A 20840-nucleotide genomic window follows, 5' to 3' on the forward strand; every position below is an offset into this window, starting at 1 on the left:
TCAGCCTCCACGCACCGCAGAAACGCGGGATGAAACTGCTCCGCACCGGCGGCACCAAATAACTGCGCTCTGCTCACCGCCGCGCCGCGCGCGCGTCTGCGTGAGGGACAGAGAGCGCGTGCGTGAGTCAGGCTCCTCCTCACCCACTCACCCCTCCCCCTTACACTTTCCCCTCACCTGTGCGCGCGCTGCGTGGTGAGGAGAGTCCGACCAGGAGGAACAACCCGCGGCTGAAAGAGATCACGAGACGGCGCGCGCTCTCTCCCGCACACACATGCGCGCGCACACTCCACCTACGCGCCTTGTGTGTCAGAGAGAGACTCCTGTTGCCAAAACAACCCGAGAATCATCCCGCGAAGAAGAAACGATCCACTTACTGAAGAGACGGAGGAGGGAGGGAGTGTGTGTGTGTGTGTGTGTGTGTTAATGTGTGTGTGTGTGTGTGTGTTGATGAGTGTGTGTGTTGATGAGTGTGTGCGTTAATGTGTGTGTGGGTGTGTGTGCATGTGTTGGTGGGTGTGTTGGTGTGTGTGTGTGTGTGTGTGTGTGTTGGTCTATCCTTTCAATAAAAACTCCCCCCTCTGTACTGAACCTGGTTCTGTTCAGAACGTTACGGTTCAGATTCAGGAATTTTACGAATATTGATTTTAAATTCTGATAATCATTAATCTTCAATTATAAATTGAATATTATATATTGTACTATTTCATATTAGACAGGTTGGACACGTCTCCAGATTATAGTTAAAATTCAAGTTATTCAAAGACTCCAGAAATATAATCCAGTTATGGAGGATCTTCCAGACGTTTCCTGATATTTCAGAGATGTTGGAAAAACTTATGATGCTGAAAACTCAAATCCAGTTTGGAGAAAGTTTCTGCTTTTTATCTTGAAGTAAAATAATGACTTTCTGTTCAAACTTCAGCTGGATAAGAAGCACAAATTTTGTCCTCATCAGTCTGATCTGATGGATGGAGGCTCCAACAGCCTGCAGGTTTCCTCCAGAGGCCGACCCGTCACTGAATCAGTCCATCGACCCGGTTCTACTGGAACCAGAACTTCATCATCTGCTCCACTATCAGCTGCTGTGGTTCTGAGTCAAACCAACCTGTTCCCCTCCTGGCCTGTGGGGGCGCTGCACCAACAACCACTGAAGGAAACCACACAAAAACCTCTGAAGACACTGAGAGCAACTTCCTTCTTCACCAGATGGAAACAAGATGGAGGCGTCAGATTTTAGTGTTGGAGGATTTCTTTTTAGTCTTTGGCTGAAGACCAGGAGACATTTCTGCTGCTAGCGCTAGGCTAGCATGTTAGCTTTGGTTGGATTTACCCAGAATGCCCTGCGCTGGTTTCTGGTCCACTTGGTGTTCACATTCAAACTGAACCAGAGTTCACTTCAACCGAACCCAGACTGAGGTTTGTAGGACCAGAGGTCAGAGGTCAATTACCATTCACAGTTTGACTAGTCAGATGGACGGGAGTCGGATTAAAGCGGACTGAACTGGGCTGGTGGGAATGAAGCCTTCGTTCCCGTCCAGCTGTCTTGTTAGCGGTTGCTAACTAGCATGGAGCAAATGTCAGAAACCTGGAGAGAATCCTCCCCTCCCAGCCAGAGGTTTGGACTAAAGGTCCTGGGTTTGAGTCCCAGGCTGATGTCGTTAGCATGTTCCTGTGTGTGTGACTGGACTCCATCATGGCTGCAGTCCGGGTCGGTTAGTCCTGCAGATTGAGTAAATATCCAGATGCTTCAGCTGCACGTGGGTCTCCTGCTGCCCCCAGGGGGCCACCGCTTCATCAGCGTTAACAAGGCGCCATGTTCCTCCCTGACAGATGTGGATGTTTGTCTTTATTTACGCTAATCAGGCTTTAGTGGATTTACAGGACGAGACCCGACTACAGGTTGACGTTCCCTCCTCCCGCTGCTTCACCAAACAATCATTTATTGTGAATTTTAATCACTAAGCTCCTTTTAGTCTTCACGCTTCATGGTGGAAAGTTGATCAAAGAGACTTGAAAGAGGAACAAACCTGGCTGTGTCTCACATTGGGGGGTTTAGCTGCTTTTTGCTCATTCTGCCGGTTTGTGATCCGGCTCTTCTGTCGCTCCGGTTGCTAATTGAAGCCGTCAGATCCCTGACACTCCACACCGAGCTGAGAGAATGCGAGCAGACAGAAGCTGGCTGATCAAACGCTTTGCGTCATCTCTTTCTGCCTCAGTCAGAAGATGCACTCCAACATCAGAGGCATCAGACGGCCGTCAGGCTCAGAGACGGAGAGTCGGCCTGTTTGTCTCACAGGAACCCGGAGAGACGAGAGACAAAGTGGCTGATTGCTTCTACGCCGCAGAGAGGAGAGATCTTAATCAGAACAAGAAATTCGGAGGTGAAGTTCACCTTCCTGCCAGACAAACCGGGTTCACCTGCAGAACCTTCCAGATGTTCCAGCAGCAGGAAGATTCTTCACCCATCCTGATGAAGACGGACTCCAGATCTCTCCCAATCCCAACCTGCAGGAAGATTCCCAGCATGCAGTTCTCTCTGTGTGTGGGCGGATTCTCTCTGGGCACTCCAGCTTCCTCCCAGTCCAGGAACATGGCTGCTGGGCTAACTGGTTTCAGTCTGAGGTCAGAGAGTCTGTGGGGTCCTGTGACGGACGGACGGATCATTTCCACATTGCAGAATCATCTCCAGTCGGGTCGAACTGACACCAACCCAGTTGGTCTGATCAGAGAACCGGACCGGATCCGTCCGTCAGTCTGGAAACTGCTGCTTCCTGCTGAGTCGCCAGATCACCGAGCGGAGAGACGTCACTGAGGCTCCGCTCACATCGAGCCGCTAGACGCATTTTCAGATGTTAACTGGGAAAAAGTTGCAGGTTTAAACGGCACTGAGTCAGCTGTAGGTGTCATGCCAGGCCACTAGATGGCGCTGGGATTTTCATTGATTCCGCTTTACTCCCTTAGCTTCCACCTCACGGTAAACAGTAACCATCTCACTCAAACGAAGTGATCATGTGACACATATTTATCAGAAATGATGTGAAAACAAACAAGTTCAACAGCAAAACGCAGGACAACGATATCCGCCGCTGTTTTTGTTCATGTGTTGGATGAGTAGAGAAACCCTACAGCTGTTCGTTCTGCGCTTTCACATTCACGCAGTACTTCACACCTCCACTGGGGGGCGGATCAGGAAACTTGAGGATGTGTCGGTGTGAGACTTTAGTCACTGGAGTCGTGTAAACAAGCGACTGGATCGGTGAAAAACCGTTACGGTTCAGATGAAGAGCGGCGCCGTGTGAACGGGTCTGAGCGCCGAGCCTGTTCAGAACCTGGATGAAGTTCCTGCCGCTCTGGTTCCGTCATGTTCACCAACAGATCAAACTGAAGGCCTCCTCCGTAATTTACAGCCCAGATGAATATTTCAGCTTCACAGCTGATAAACGTTAGCGATGCTGAGGAGCCGCAGCCTGAATAATGCAGCGCTGCAGCGTGAGAACCCGGACGGTCCGGCCGGTCCGGACGGCACCGAGATCCCAGAGCGGCGGAACAAAGGGGGAACAATCAGCTCCCGATACTACGGCTCCTTTATTCATGAAGCGGCCTGGGGGCGGAGCAGCGCGGCCTGCTGCGATACGACACTTATTAAGACAAGACGGGCTGCGTGCGCCGCTGGAGGCTTTATGATAATTGAGAGGGAGAACATCAATGTGTGAGTGGGCGATCAATGGCTGTTCAAGCCTGAGTGGTTTCTTCTCAGAAAATCTGTCGTTATAACGATGAGTGACAGAGAGAGGGCCGGTCCGGGTCGGGTCGCCAAATCCACCGTTTTTCTTTCAAACCTCATCTGAGACGTCAGCAGGTCTGAAGGTTTCATAAAGTCCAGGATCCTCAGAGGTTTGTGACCCGTTAAACTCTGACAGAGCCGACGCAGATTTCAGCAGGACAAATCGAGCAAAATAAACTTTATTTAGCCCAAACTGAAACATCTGTTCCATTTCCAGCTGCTGTGGTTTTCTCTCTCACTGGCAGAACCCGGCAGGTAGTTTCCCTGCAAACGGCATGAAAACCAACGAAGAAGACGCCGAGAGTAACTCAGTGGAAACAAGATGGAGGCGTCAGAGTTTAGTGTTGGAGGATTTCTCTTTAGTCTTTGGCTGAAGACCAGGAGACATTTCTGCTGCTAGCGCTAGGCTAACATGTTAGCTTTGGTTGAATCCTGCAGAACATTACAAACTCCCAACGGTTCTGGTTCTGGAGGTCCATCTTACCAGGCAAATAGGATGAAGAACCTCCTACAAGCCTTCATCTGTAGAAATCTGCTGTCCTATGAATCACACATCATCATCATCATCTTCATCACTATCTTCATCTTCATCATGTCCAGTGGAAGAACTGACGGCTCCCATCAGGATCAGATCGATCCAGCAGAACCAAGCGGTGCAGCATCAGAACCGCCTGTGCAGGTTTGGACCCGGCTTCCTTCTGCAGCAGAACCGTTCGGTTCTGTTCAGGACCGGTCAGTGCCTGAGAATACGACCCAACTGAAGTCTGTCCCTGCTTAGAACCCGTCCAGAACCGTTCTGCCCTCCAGGTTGGATGATAAACATTCAGTCGTGGCAACAAAACAAACCAGCAGATTAATTTGAAATGTTTGGCTGAATGTGGGACAGAGAGACGGACGTCCAGCAGGGCAGCCGGGCCGCCGGGCTTGGACCCTAAATAAGCTCCTTCAGCTCCAGTTGTTCTCAAACTGCAGAAAGAATCTGAACTAATTCAGTCGCCTGAACGCATCGTTTATCTGCAGACCTGCAGTCGTTTCCTCCCTGCTGCCCCCCGGGTGTCAGGACTGTTCAGAACCTCGGAGGAGGAGGAGGGAGCGCGGATATCAGGGGCCAATTACCGCCGCCTCCTGTCTGTGAGGCGTACAATTATCCAGAGGTTATTGAGCCTGGGGAGCCTGAACGGAGAACGGGTCCAGCCTCCGACTCTTCCTCCCTGGAGAGGAAAACGTGTGGGAAGTCGGAGGTGTCAGCACATCCATTTCATCTTAAGGAGAACTGGACCCGGTTCCTCCCTCTGCTCTGAAACAACAGCAGAAACGCTGCAGCGGCGCAGATTCAGAGATCCAGATCAGAAGTTACTGCTGCATTAATGAAGAGGAAAAACAGGATTTTCTAATCTACTGAACCTCTCAGATGGATGTGAGCAGAGGAATAAAAACTGGTTCAGCAAAACCGATGAACAGATTTGATTTTTAAAATCTGTTCTTTGGTTTCATTTCAATCCTTTTGCTGCTTTTGAAACTATAAATAAGGGAAAATTACATTTAATGTCCAAACTCGGAGTTTCCAACCTGCAGCTCTTCAGACCTCTGCCTTAAATATACATTCAATAAAACTCGCTGCTTTTACCTGTTTTACAGAGTAAAAGCAGTTGAATTATTTTATATTCTTATATTTCAGATGAACAGCAGGAGGTTTAGGAGGTTTAGGATTTTTTAGGGTTTTGAACAGAAACAGGTTTACAGTCAGACTTTCTCTTCCTCTGGACTTTAATGATTTACAGTGACAGAAATGGCAGCCAGCCGTAAATCAACGTTTCTTCTGCTGCTCACCTGCTGGCTGACCTTTAGTGATGAGGAGTGATGAAGGTCTGACGGGCCTTTTATTAAAGGGAACCAGATGGAGGCGGGTTTAATTTACCCCCCGCTACGGCGCGGAGGACACGGAGCCGACCTCCTGGAAAGGTCATGATGCCTTCACGGACCGTTAGCTTACGCTGCTAACAGCTAACAGCCGAACGAACCGCGGCTCTGCGGTTCTAGACGGGAATCACCCGGTTCTACGGAAGCCCTGAAGGCAAAAGAAAAAAAGCTGAATTATTTCAAGAGCAAGTTTTCTTTTTATCCTGCTTTTAAAAGTCATGGTCAATATGAATATAAAAATATTCTCCTGGAGGAACATTTGTTTCCCTGAAGGAGAGAATAAAATCTATTTATCCATCAATTGTGTTTTTCTCACTAACGAAAATACAAATTTCTTTCATTTCTACAGCAAAGAAAAGAAAAATGTTCTCTTAAAATCTTTTTTGTTCTGAAGAGCAAGTGGATAAAAATATTTCTGTCAAGTCATTTTTCTGACTATTTTCCTCCTTATCCAACAAACAGGAAAAGAACAGAATCATTTTTTTCCCTTAAGCAAGTGAATTATTTTCTTTTTCTGTGTTGGATGAGAATAAAAAGATTTTTCCACTCAGCCTTCCAGCCCCACGTCGAACAAACAAACAATCAAAAATAAATTATGAATGAATACAAAGACAAAAACTTTTCCCTCTGTTGCTCTTTTGCTGTAGAACTTAAAGAAATGTTTTTATAATCAGAAATAATCAAAAACACAGTTGGTCAAAATTTGCAAATTGCATTTTTTTCAGGCTCCCTTGAGAAAAATGTTTAAGAATTAAAAATGCAACAAAAAACGTAAAATATATTTAAATAATTTTTTGTTCCATGTTGGTTACAGAGGATCGGGTTAGCTTAGCATCCGCCCTGCTCGCTGGTCTTTATGCTACGCTAATTAGCAACAGCAGCTCAACAGGGATTATAATCCCATGGATTCCTCAGCAGGCAGCTCCAACTGACTGAAATTATTGTTCAGGGAGTTTTTAGTCCAAACATTAATCCAGAGCTTCAGTTCAACACGAGGGAGGAGGAATTAAATCCTGACTCTGTCTGTTCCACATTCAGCTGCAGATTCACACAAGAAGTTAAAACTAAAAAACAGAAAAATAATAAAAAACTGAAAGAAAATCTACAACAAGAAAAACACAGTGCAGCTGTTAAAATAGCAAGAAATGAAGAACCAAGTAAGATTGTTTACAAACACAAACAGGATGAATGTTTGCAGCAGGATGTGAATTTGAACTGACAGGCAGGAAGGATCTGTGATGACGCAGGTTGGTGCATCTCGGACGGTGCAGCAGTGGAGACGACGTCCATCACTGACGATACCTTAACCTGCACAATTATGACAGGTATAGTTTTAGAAATGCATATTACAGAATTATTTCATAATTAATTTCTGTTCTGAATCTGAAAACAGATTTGTGATTAACTACAGGAGCTGTTATTTCCTCTGGCTTTGCTCAGCTGGAGTTTGGCTGTCAGATCAGTGATTAATTAGGAACTTCATGTTTTGATGAAGTTTCTGTTTTTAATTTGGTCATTTTGTCTGTTTCAATAATCTGCATTAATTTGAAATTCATTCTAATTACGAGTCTCAGTTTGTGTGTCTGGTTTCATTTTTACATTCTGGTTTTTTGTTTCTGTAATATTTTTGTGTATAATCTTCCATCTTGTTGTCATCTGTTAAATTCAGAGGCCTGTCTCGATGTTCCTTCTCACTCTTTAGAGAATTTCTTTGCTCTCATTTTGTTGAGCTGAACTGACAGTTAAAGATGAAACAGAAAAATCTTCCAGCCTGATTTGATTGTTTGCAGTGGAGGATGTTGGTGCTTCACCTGCAGAGACGCTTCAGACGAAACAGAAAGAAAAACCCAAATCTGAGTTTGTTTCTCATCTCCTGTTCAGAGGAGAAGAAAACTTTGTGAGCTTCAGGTTTCATCTGGTTTCAGTCGGTGATGACGGATTCAGATGGTTTTCCCCTCCAGGGGGTCTTTGGAGGCTCCAGTGTTCCTTATACGACAGTAGGCTGACAGGAAAGGGGGAAGAAGACATGCAGGAAAAAATGGTCGGGTCTGGGAATCGAACACGCGACGGCCACGTTGAGGACTCCAGGCCTCCAAACAAGAGTCGCTTTATCCACTACGCCACCAACATGTTAAACTGTTTTCTCCTTCGTGTTCCTCTGAAGCCGTTAATCTGAGCCCGACTCAGACGCTGCCTCTGATTTGTGGACCTGATTGCTGAGGGACAGCAGATGATGTGACTCACGCTGTGATTACCGCGCTGACCTTGACATTTCTGGTCGCCAGCAGCTGCAGCTCCTCGTCCTCCGTCTGCAGCTGCAGGTTAACGTGAATCTTCTCATGCAATTAAACTTCACTTCATTAGCTTCCTGTGAAACGTCAGGACTTGTTGTTCACATCAAAATGCTAAATTAAGGGTCAAACAGGATCTGGGTAAAAGTGGCTCCTGTGATGTCATTTTAGGAAAAATTCTTACAATTTCTCAACGATTTCTCTCAAAAACAAAGTCATTCACAAAAAGTTTGGAGTAAGAAGGGAAATGGAGGGAAGAAAACGGTGAGAGCCCTGCCAGCAGCAGGCTCTGCTTCGTGACGCTGAGCGGTCATTCATCTACGGTCCAGATTAAATGATCCTTTCATTTCTATTCATTGGTTACTGGGGTCAGATTTGGGGTTTTGTCTCATTTTGTTTGGTGTCTCAACCAATCACAGCCAAGACTGAACCTGTTGACTCCTACCAGTAAAACTGCAGAAGTAAAAACAACCAGCTGAGATTCCATATTTATCTGACATCAGATAAATATCATATCAAGCTGTTTTTGGGTGACATTTGGTTCACATTCGTTGACTGATCCGTCTGAAGGAGTTTCCTCATGAGCGGCTGACAGATTCCAGTTACCAGACTAAAACAGATCCAAACACCTGGAGGAATCAAGGAGAAAAATAATCATCTTCCAAATCTGGACCAACATTAAATCCACTGCAGGGAAAATGATCTTTGTTCATGAAAAGTTAACTGAGTTACGCAACACAGATCCACAAATTATTAACACTAATGCTTCTCCGTCTCCTTAGACTCGTCACAAACCTGACCTGGAACCAGTCGGTCATGTGATCCTCCGTCACCGTGGCAACCCTGCAGCTGGCGGACGAGATGTTTCCCCAACGGTTCATCATACAAATCCAAACCCATGAATCTGTTTTTGAGTTTAATTTGGGAAAATCTGGATTTTTTCCACCAATGCTGTTGGGTGATGTCAGCGCCCACGGCGGCCATCTTGTTTGTGTTTTACAGCTTCTGTTTATTTGAATTCAGGTCAATTTTATGACAGAATATTAGGAAAAGATTATGATGTTTTAACTGAGATTAAAGTCAAAGTTAATTTAACTGATCGATATCAAACTATTGATACCAGGATGACCCTGAAAATGATTGGCTGATCACTGAGGGAGGAGCCAATCAGAGCTCAGACTGAACCTGAAGATTTATTTCAGAAGGAATCAGGAAGTGAAATCTACAGAACAGATTCTGGTTTAACACAGAATATGATGGGATGTGATAATCATAATCATAATGGCGCTCAGCCGCCATTAAACAGGAAGTAGAAGACGAACCAATCAGAGTTCCTCAGACAGCACCACCCCTAGCAACGGGGTCGACCACGCCTAGCAACGGGGTCGACCGCCCCTAGCAACGGGGTCGACCGCCCCTAGCAACGGGGTCGACCGCCCCTAGCAACGGGGTCGACCGCCCCTAGCAACGGGGTCGACCACCCCTAGCAACGGGGTCGACCGCCCCTAGCAACGGGGTCAACCAGGCCTAGCAACGGGGTCGACCACATCGGTCTGTTTGTCTCAGGTTCGGTGCTGGCCGGTCCGCTCGATCCAGAAGGTTTTGGTGAAGTTCTGCTGCTGAAGCCGATGAGATGAGGAGGTCTCAGACCTCGTCGGCTCCTCATCCTCCCTCCAGCGTGATAAAAGCAGTGATTACTCTCAGTTACGTCTCGGTCATGGAGTGGTTAGAGGAGTCCAGCTGTGTGACGGGATCATTAATTTGTCCTGCTGAGATCCTCCAGTCTCGATAATTCCCGCTGCTATTGTTTTCTGACAGCAGCCTGAGAAGCGATCATAAATCAGAGCTTTCTGTTGGCGGCAGGACAAGATGTCCCATCCAGAAAGCATTCATCATGTTAATAAAAGTGTCACCGCCGCGCCGCGTTAAGCTCTCACTGAGCGAGTCAATATCAGCGCCGCTTTAACCAACTTTCCTCTAAACTGTCCGGTGGGACTGGAGATGGGAGAGTTTCATTAAAAGCTGCCCCGCAGCTCCATCCGCTTCTGTTTGGGCTGAACGGAACCGCGGACCCGCAGAACTGCAGAGTTTAGATCACAACCTGAACCGAAATAAACTGAAAAACTGCAGGGAGTGAAAATCTGGCAGAAATGTTCTTATTCAGCCGACAGAGGAAGAAAACTGTCTTTTTATTCATTCATTTATAACTGAAAACTTCAACTGTAGAAGAAATTCAGGAGCAGAGTCTAAAATGTTCTAAACCGGCGGTTTTCAAAGTGTGAGGCGCGCCTCCCCTGGGGGGCGCCAGAGCACTTTAGGGGAGGCGCGGTGCGAGGGAAAAAGTAAACCGGAAAAGCTATCTGCTTGCTGTGTACTGATGTGAGAAACGTCTTTTACGCACACGATCAACTCTGTGGATTTAGGAAAAAGTTGGTACTGTGGGGTGCGCGTGTGGAGCGGGGATCAGTGGAAATGTTTCCCCCTTTAGAGGATGTTTTGGCCAGTGATGTCAGTAACGTTACTGACGTCGGACCACTTTTTCCTTAACGAGTAATCTAACGCGTTGCTATTTCAAATCCAGTAGTCAGACTACAGTTACTTATCAAAATCATTTTTGCGTTACTGTGCGTTACTATCTTCTTTTGTTATTTAATCGTATTTCCTCTACTCGTCTTGTCGAGTGACCGACGTCTCTATATGACAGAAATGTAAACAATGGAGGGAGATGCGCATTTTGTTGGTGGAAAAACTGGAACTATTTTGAGTTTCTGTCGCCAAGTCCGATTATTATAAACGGCTTTGGGCTTCATTTTTTAAAAGTCGCTTGCAAATTTAATGAGCGGCGGGTTGCGCCTTTTTGGGCTCGTTTTTGAACGTGAAGTTGCTCATTTGGGCTTGGAAATAAGCAGAGACTCATAATAAATCCCAGAATTTGTCCGTCATTAAGGTAGTTTTACTCAGTCTCTCCCTGTTCATCATTTCCCGGATGATCCGTCCCGCTGTGTCTTTGTTAATTTCAACTTAATATATTACCTCTGAATGACGTCGAGCTTCATGTTGCGCTCCAGAAAACTGCAAACATCGAGACCAATATGAACAGCGCAATAAACGTGAAAACAGCCACGAATAAACGTCCGTAGTTGGCAATAGTTATAATGGCAAGTTAGCACCGTTATAATTATTAATATTACGGTAAGTGTCGCAGCCATCGGAGCTGTGGAGCTGCAGGAGGAGATCTGTGCGCTGCGACATCAAACTCAGGGGTGTAACGCAGAATCTGGGGGTAGGGGGCCTTTAAAATCCTTCTTAGAGTTTTCCAGACAACAGTGGACCACACAAATTACTCATGTTTTTTATTTTTTGTACTGTTTTTTGTACAATCTCCTCTTCAGTTCAACCTTATCAGTGGAGACACATTGTTGATGTTACCATTATAAAATAACTTACAATTAAGTATTAGCAAAGATCAATGTGATTTTCACAGGAGGTGGAGCGTTGTTGTTAGCAGCTGCTGAAAGTAACTAAAAAGTTACTTTTAGTGTAACTTAGTTACTTTCCCAATCAAGTAGTCAGTAATATAACTAAGTTACTTTTTCAAGGAGTAATCAGTAGTCTGATTAAAGTTACTTTTTCAAAGTAACTATGCCATCACTGGTTTTGGCCAGAGCGGGGCTGAAGGTGGAGTTTTTACAACTCCACCCCCCTCCACAGGGGGGGCGCAGCAGGCATTGTGCTCCTTGGAGGGGGGCTCACCCTTTCATACTTTGAAAACCCCTGTTCTAAACTAACTGTTTATATTTAGCTTACAAGCTAAACATTTAGTTCCCAACTACATGCTAAAGACTGAGTGAAATATTTAGTTTATAACAAAAGTATGACATTAAAAACTGCAACATTTGGTCAACCTTGCTAATGCTGTTAGCGCCCGCTAATGCTGTTAGCGTCTGCTAATGCTTTTAGCACCTGCTAATGCTGTTAGCGCCTGCTAATGCTGTTAGCGCCTGCTAATGCTGTTAGCGCCTGCTGAATGGACGTGCAGAAGAGGAGATGGAAACATGTTTCTAAGTTCTGAGCGATTCGCTGGCTGGTTCTCCACCTTAAAGTCAGAAACATTTCTAAGTCCAAACCTCCAGGAAGTGGAGGATCGTCTCCATTGTCTCCACTTCCTGTTTCTAACGACCATACGCAGCATCAACATCTGGAGAAACTAGTTTGATTGATTCGTTTCAATCCGGTTTGGAAACATGATTAATTGGCATTTTTTTGGCATCAGTTTTGTTTGAGTAAAGCTGCAGGTTTACTGCTTGTTATTAACAGGTAGCAGAACTAACCTGACCCGTCATGTTTAGCTCTTTAAAGATGATATTAGAGGAAGAGGAGTTCCTCCATCATGAGAGTTTCCTTCTCTTCTTCGCTGGTTTACAGATTGAGAGGAAATGATGAGCCGTCGTCATGTTAACCTGAACTAACGCGCCTCGTTTCTCCGCAGCCAGACAAATGTCAGAAATAATAACTGCATAAAAAGGTCAACATGGCAGTAAAACAGATGAAGGTCAGGACGGATCGTCTGAGTCAGAGGATCGGCATCAGCAGGACGATCAGGGAGCTGTTAACTGACGGCTGATCTGATGATTTTAATCTTTGTTTGATCCACTCAGGATGAATTGTTCTGAAACACCTACATCTGCTTTTAATTCAATAAAGTAATTAAATAAAATATCTTTAATGCTAAGATCCAACAGTCGGTTTCTTTCCTCAGGAGCCTGTTGGATCAAATTAGCATCATAGTTAAATTTACACCAATGTTCAGGTTTACTAATCTGATTGACAGTAAAATCATAAATACATTGTTAATACATGTGGATATAAATTCATCAGTGCATTTTGCTCCCATAAAACAAGATTTATGTTTTATTCTGTTATAAAACAATAATTTAGTTTTATTCTGGATTCTGTGCAGATTCATGTTTGTGGCGTCATTTAAAACAGATTTTTGCTCTGAGTCGGTATGAAGGTTAAACGTTTCAAGGTTTTTCACACAAACAGAAACACATTCCTCTCTCTGCAGATTCCACAATCACAACTTTCACTCCAAGGATTTCCAGCGAGCGTTCAGCCTGCAGCCGGTTCTGTTAGTGAAAAACAACCATTTCACCATGGCAACAGAGTAAATCTGCAGCTCACCACCTTCTGGAGTCCAAGATGGAAAAACGAGACCAGGAGGAGCAGCTGAGACGGGTGGAGGAGAGCAGGGCGTGGCTCGGCTCACCGCAGGAAGTGACACCTGAAAACAGGAAGTAAAGAATCAGATCAGATAACTGTCCAATAATCAGAACCAAAACCAGTCAGAAGAGAAATATCATTTATTGATCCACAGTGGAGAAGTTGACTAAACAATAAAAGACTGTAGAGTAAAATTCATTAGAATATTAATAAAACAAAACTTTTTATTACTATTTTCTCTTGTTTGGCTCAGTCCCTAAAGGGCAACTGGAAAAAAATATTTTTTTTATTTTCCTTTCATGCAAGACGAGAAAAAAAAAGTTACTTAAGCAAAAGAAAGAAAAACATTTAGAAAATTCATTTTCCTGTTTGTTGAGTGAAAAGAAAAATCCTGATTCAACCAGAACAAAACAAGAAAAACCAAAAATCATTTTTATTTTCTTCTCTATAGGAATTAAATATATTTAATATTTATTAGTCGGAAATCTTTAATAGGAAAACAAACTGATCCAATTTTGTACATTTTGTTTTCTTTCAATTTCAAAATAAGATATGATCATAAAAGCTTGTGGTTGTTTTAGTGACGTTGGTGTTTCCATCTTCAGACGGTTTAATGATGTCTGCTGGAGGTCAGAGGTCGTCCATGTGACCTGCTCTATCTGATTGGGTCGTTGTTGTTGGAGTCACGCGTCTCTCCTCCAGGAACTGATGCTACAGCCTGAGGAGAACCGATGAGCCAATCAGAGGCCAGCAGCAGCAGGTGACCCGGCCGCACGGCGGCAGCTCACCTGGACGAACCTCAACGCATTCAGAGCAGGACCGCATGGATCCGTGATGCGTTCAGGAGCAGCAGGAACTCCCAGAGGCAGCAGAAACAAAAACCTCAGTAAAAACCACCAGAAACCCGGAGCAGATCCAGATCCGGTAGATCCAGGTCCGGCAGATCCAGGTCCGGCAGATCCAGATCCGGTAGATCCAGATCCGGCAGATCCAGATCCGGCAGATCCAGATCCGGCAGATCCAGGTCCGGCAGATCCAGGTCCGGCAGATCCAGGTCCGGCAGATCCAGATCCGGTAGATCCAGATCCGGCAGATCCAGATCCGGCAGATCCAGATCCGGCAGATCCAGGTCCGGCAGATCCAGGTCCGGCAGATCCAGATCCGGCAGCAAGGCCCGACTCAGCAGAACCGAAGACATAAACTGGCCTGAATATCTTGTAATTTTCCTTCTAACCTGAAAGTTACTGTGTTACAGAAAAACCCAAAACTACTTCAGAAGCTGTTTAGTGCCATTTTTTTCACCTGTGCAGTGCATTCTGGGACCATGATGCCAGATCCTTATGATGACCTGGAGTCAATAGTGACAGGCAGGAGGAGGAAGAGGCTGATGAAGGTGGAGGATAAGTTAAGGATAAGATGAATCAATAGTTAGTTCAGGAGCACAAATTGTGCTGCAACAGGAAGTGTAGAAATGTGTAACATCTAGTATCATCGATAAAAGTCTTTAAATGATTAGCAGCCCAGAATGTTTTATGCAGGAAAGGATTTGACAGGTAGTTTGTGTGCATGGAGACAGTTGGAGGAGTTTCGATGTCTTGAGGAGCGAAGATGAGATAAAAGTATGAAGTTTCACTTTGACCTCCTGCAGGAACGTTTTGCTGTTTGTGTCTCCATTTGGTTTAATAAATGATTTTACTTTCTCATTTTGTGTCTTGCCTGGAATATCTAAAACCTGGATAGAGAGTCGTGTTTTTGAAGCGATGGTTATTTACACTGCAGCACCCAGCATGCGTCATCTACCCAGCATGCATTGCAGCATAAACTTTGTGTTAAACATTTTATAGTATTTATAAAAACTAAACTAAACATTGTGATGAAGACGACAAACGGAGGAGAACCGATTGGTTCTGATCCGTTCTCATCGCCTCCGTTCGGTTCTGCATGTGGAGCTCATCTCTGATCAGTTTGCTGCAGCAGGCCGTGAACCGGACCTGCGGTTCCGTCGGGCGTGTCGGACCTGGACGTTTGGTCTGATGACCTTTACGGCGTTAATGGATCTCCGTCAGGAATCCAGACACCGATAAGCTCGGCGCCGCTGATCGGGTCGGGAACACTTCAGTCTTGACATTTAGCAGAAGCCCCTCAGGACGGTCCAGAAGGAGAGCGAGGAGCTGACGGAGACAAGGTCGCAGGAATTCATCAGGCGGCTCGGCTTCAGTCCGAGACTTTAACCTTCCAGGAAACCGACCCATAATCTGTGAGCAGCAGGATTGATAGGATTATTACATTAACATTGACTTTAGATTAATGCTGGCAGAGCCGCGACTGAAGGGAGCCTCAATAAAACTTAATTTAATCAAAATGCAGATTATAATGAAGCAAAACTTGAACAGCCAACTATTTATTTATCCAAATAAAACACAAGAATCTGTTTAACAGTGAAAACTACTCAGTTTGTTGCAGTGTTAGCCCATGTAGCTTAGCGTAGCCTAGCTGTACACAACTAGCACTAGCACCGTTATTCTAACTGTATTCAACTTAAAGTCAAAATCAGAAAATCATTACTGACTAAAAATGGCAAAAAGTGTTTTACTATTTACCTTATTTTCTCCATTAAACATTTTTCAGCTTCTATGCACCAAAATCAGACAAATTTCCAGAAAACTGAAAAACACCTGAAACACTGACCAACGGATTAGTTTGTGAACACAATAATGAACAGCGGAGGTTTTTCCTGAATGATGAGGCAACTGTTAAAATGAACGAGATTTTAGAGGCGAGTGTTTGTTCACTGTTAGAGAAAAACATGGAGAACGGAGTGAGTCCAGAGGAGGACGAGGTGTTTGCATGGTGTGATCGTTGTGTTAGCCGCTGTTAGCCTGAACAGAAGGAGGTCAGAGGGAGAAACTCAGACAGCAGGATGAGGAAAGAGGAAAATGAATTTCATTCTGAAAGGAGGAGGAACAAAAGTTAAATATGGAACAAGATGAATGGAAGGAGGGAGAGACGTGAGAAAGCTGCAAACACTGAATGACTTCCTGTTGGCGAGCGAAGCCTGACTGCCGAGGTGTGAATGAGGGAGAGGAGGATGAGGAGGAGGATGAAGAGCAGGAGAGTGACGCATGTGAGAATCCACGGAGCCTCCAGGTGGTTCCTCCGCCCTGCAGCCCGGCGCCATGGCAACAGGATGCAGAGCCAGCATGCTGAGGCACGGCCTGAGAAAACCGCTCACCATGGAGACCAGGAGCCAATGAGCAACCTCCAACTGGAAAACAACATACAGCAACATGTTTCACTGCAGCAGAACCAGAACCAGAACCAGAACCGACTCTTCATCATCAACTCCAGTCCATCTGCCTATAAACTCCGGTTCGGTTGGTGAGGTGTGAACTCTAATTGACCTCTGACCTCTGGTCCTCCAAACCTCGTCTGGGTTCAGGTTGAAGTGAACGCCAAGTGGACCAGAAACCGCTCCAAAAGCAGGAAGTGGACTACAGCGCAGGGCATTCTGGGTAAATCCAACCAAAGCTAACATGCTAGCCTAGCGTTAGCAGCAGAAATGTCTCCTGGTCTTCAGCCAGGAGGGGAACAGGTTGGTGTGACTCAGAACCACAGCAGATGATGGAGTTCTGGTTCCAGTAGAACCGGGTCGATGGACTGAAGGAGGCTGGTGAAACAAACCGGACTTTCTAGGCAAACGGACTGGAGTTGGATTAAAGTGACAGGATCCTCCTACATCCAGGCAGAATTCTGGTTTCTCTTCTTTCTGAATCGTCTTAAAACTCGTTGATCTGTTGAATCCTTTTGCTCATCCTGACTGGTGGGCGTTGCTTTAATAATCTCATCTATTTTAACTTGTCTATGTTTGTGACTTTGTGGACCTTTATTCCAAAGCGGTATGGTTTGCCGTCCTGCAGACTGCAGTCCAGGTCAGACTCTGGATGTAAAATCCTCATTAAAGCTGCAGCAGGAATTTCTAATGAAGTTCATCCTGATTATTTTTACAGAGTTCAGGATTTATGCTGCTCTGAAGAACATTTCAGTGTTTTCTCTCTGCTCCATTCTGGCCCACTGGCAGCCACTTGTAGTGAACCATGTGTGTTTAAGGTGCGGGCAGCGGGGTCGCGACCTGCTGTCAGGCAGCATCTGCTGTGATGAAAGGCCCTGGCTCTGCCAGCTGCTGAAGCCGCCGGCGCTCTGATCTGCTCAGAGTTTCTCCTGCGGATCAATAAAGCTTCACCTTCATGCTTTTTGCTGGCTGGACGTCTGAATACACTTTCTGGATGGATTAGCATCAGCAGCAGGTGAAGGTGAGGAGCAGCAGTGACAGACAGGGTCAAGTCTCAGCCTCCACAGCGCCCCCCAGAGGAGTGGTTCATAATGAGTTTGAGCCTGTTTGTCTTCAGACAGGTTTCAAACCTGAATGTGTTCATAAAATTGATCTCCTGGATCCTCTGACACTCAGATCAGCTCAGCAGGAAAACAAAGATTTTACCTTGAAGAACCAAAAGAGACGAAAACGAACCGCTAAATCCTCAACACCTGAAGAAAGATTCAAACAGCCTTCAGATTTCATATAAACACGACGATCTTAAAGGGACTTAAAGTGTTTCCCTCCTGATGGTCCGACGACCCGGTTCTACTGGAACCAGAACTCCATCATCTGCTGTGGCTCTGAGTCAAACCAACCTGTTCCCCTCCTGGCCTGTGGGGGCGCTGCACCAACAACCACTGAAGGAAACCACACAAAAACCTCTGAAGACGCTGAGAGCAACTTCCTTCTTCACCAGATGGAAACAAGATGGAGGCGTCAGATTTTAGTGTTGGAGGATTTCTCTTTAGTCTTTGGCTGAAGACCAGGAGACATTTCTGCTGCTAGCGCTAGGCTAGCACGTTAGCTTTGGTTGGATTTACCCAGAATGCCCTGAGCTGTAGTCCACTTCCTGCTTTTGGAGCGGTCTCCAGTCGTTCACATTCAAACTGAAAGCGTTGTCCTGCATGTTTGTTTCCATCTGCCTGTGTGGCCACCATCACCTGCGCCACCTACTGGATGCAGCGAGTTGGTTGCAGCTGAATGATTTGATTTGGCTTAAAGCATCTTTTCTCTGATTAATAAGCGCCTGTGTTTGCAGGAGGTTCCCATAACGAGCTGCAGTGCTGTCAGAGATAAACTATTCTTTCAGGATTATGGATCCGGCGACACGTCACGTCTCAGCGGTTCACTTGTAAAAGCTCATTTCAATGACTAAATAAAAAGTTCAATCCGACACAGTTTGCAAACACGCTGAGCTAATTAGACGTCGCTAAGCAGCAAACCGACACAAAGACAGAATTTATGACTTTACTGAGGCTGAAGGGAAACACGTTTCCAGACAACACCCTGATTACACAGAACCGGCTGCAGGCACCGGGCCGAACCCGCGTTACATCGGACCCGACCGGAACCGGCCCAGGAATCTGTAAGTAACCGAGAACGCCGGCGGGGAGGTTTGTTCCTGGTTGTCCAGTCATAAATACTAAATTATTAAACCTTTTACCTGATAATTTATTGTTTTTGTGTGATTTGTCGCCGCTGTCCTTCATCCAGAACCGTTTCACTCCGTCTGTCGGGTAAATCTTCCTGACATGAAGCCGTCGCCGCGTCAGTAGCTGGGTAGACTGAGGACAAGTCAGTCAGTTTCCAGATTTTCTGTGGAAACTTCCAGCTGAAGGTTGCTTTGTCCCTCTGACTCGACTCTTCTGAAGAGAACAAACATTTCAACGGCCTGGTTCCTCCGTCAGCCGACACGCCGCTTCAAAGTTTCCTTTCTTTTCCCGCCGAGCACAAAGCCGAGCCGCGCTGCAGCTTTAAACACCTCAGACGTTTATAACGGAGGAAGAAATGAAAAGGAACGGAGCAAAAAGTACCTGGAAGCAGACGGAGAACTCAGCCCAACACAAAGCTGCAACTTATCAGAGTTTAGCAGAAACAGGCGCCGCGGTTTTACAGTGGAAAACATTTCATGATGAAACTCGGAGAATCTCTGGTTCCTCTGGAAACTGGAGCAAATCTGCTTGGCTCAGAAACATCGGCTTTGATCCAGCAGCCGTCCGGTCCGGAGACCCGGACCCGGACCGGTCCGGTCGGACTTCAACCTGAAGGTGAAAGTAAACCTGCACTTTAGAGGAAACGCACAGAAATGTTGTTTATTCTGAAATGTAGTGAACTGAGATGAAATCAAAGTGATTTATAAGAAAGAAAAATTTGCAAAATATAAAAAATATAAACTACTGGAGGCTTCAGAACCAAACAGAACCCATTCAAACAGAACCCGTTCAATCCAAAGTGAATTAATGTTATCAAATTGACTCAAATGTTCCAGATTTATTTTTGTTGCTACTCCTGATTGGTCGGCTCTCTGATTGGTCAGCTCTCTGATTGGTCGGCTCTCTGATTGGTCGGCTCTCTGATTGGTCGGCTCTCTGATTGGTCGGCTGTCTGATTGGATGACTGATTGGTCGGCTGTCTGATTGGTCAGCTCTGGTCCTGCAGGTCTTGGTGAGTTTCTGCCTCCAGTCTGAGCTGGACGTGAGGTTGACGATCCTTCGGCTCTCTGGCAGGCGGCCAGCCTGAAGCGATGATGTCACATGATCTGCTGTCCAAACCTTCATCGTTCTCTTCATCACTGCTAACAGGCTGCAGACAGAAAATGATTCTCTGTCCTGATTTAGTTTTTCCTGCTGCATGTTGGACACATTCATATTTTTGTGCTTTTGGATTTCTTCCTTCATTTTGAACGTTTCTGTTTATCGCCAAGGTTTTTCTGAGGCTCATTTTATTCACGTCTTCTGGATCCTCATTTCTTCCCCCGGGTCGGTTTGAAATATGAAACCAAACAAGAGAGAAATAAATATCTGAGACTCGGATGACAGAGTTGGACTGGAGGAAAATCCCCCAGAAATCAAAATGTTTAGGAGTAAAAATAGAAGAAAAAACAGAGAAAATCAAGGAGGAAACAGAAGAGGCTGAGTGAAGGAAGGATGAAGGATGAAGGGCAGACATGCTGGTTGGACAGGAAGAGCTCAGCGCTGCACTTCCTGTAAATCCGTCCTCTGCTGCAGGAGGATTGTTACCACGGGGAGGCCGGGCTCGGACTCGACTCGGACTCGACTCCGAGGCGTCCGAGTCCAGAAACCAGAGGAAACAGTTTCACTCCTGGCCGCCTGGTTACCGTCTGTTTCCACGGCTCAAACCGAAACGCCTGCAGTTCGTCCCTCCTGAACAATCTGTCTGAAACCACTGCAGGAAGTCAAACTCAGCTTCACTGTGGCTCAAATCATGAACCAGAATGCATAAAACAAAATAATAATAAGTAGATTAAGTGTCTGAATTCAGGAGCCGAATCTTTTTAATGAATTTAAAAAAAAAATCTAAAATTTTGTGAAGCTAATTTAAAAATATCTGCAATAAATTTTCCTGTTTGTTTTCATGTCTGACAGTAAATGTGACTTTTTGTTTCTCGCCTCATCGATTACAGGCAACAACTTCACCTCTAGTCCAGTGGATGAATTTTATTCTTTCTGTTTTTAATATTTTGTTTGTTTATGAGTCAATAAAACTGAAATCAGTTCTGCTGCCT

At 45.5% G+C, this 20840-nt stretch overlaps 1 protein-coding gene across 8 annotated transcripts in view; it reads right to left on the minus strand.

The window, feature by feature from the left end:
* LOC122833753 (metabotropic glutamate receptor 7) overlaps nucleotides 1–20840 on the minus strand; it is a 107991-nt gene that overhangs the window by 65998 nt on the left and 21153 nt on the right. For 5 of the 8 annotated variants that reach the window (XM_044121601.1, XM_044121600.1, XM_044121604.1 and 2 more), the window contains one exon: nucleotides 13183–13282. The gene's annotated coding sequence lies outside the window, so the exon portion shown is untranslated. Of the gene's footprint in view, nucleotides 238–13182; nucleotides 13283–20840 lie in introns of those variants that run through there. The other 3 variants (XM_044121597.1, XM_044121598.1, XM_044121596.1) reach the window with 2 other exon arrangements.

Source organism: Gambusia affinis, linkage group LG07 (assembly GCF_019740435.1).
Source record: "Gambusia affinis linkage group LG07, SWU_Gaff_1.0, whole genome shotgun sequence".
NCBI classification, from domain to species: domain Eukaryota; kingdom Metazoa; phylum Chordata; class Actinopteri; order Cyprinodontiformes; family Poeciliidae; genus Gambusia; species Gambusia affinis.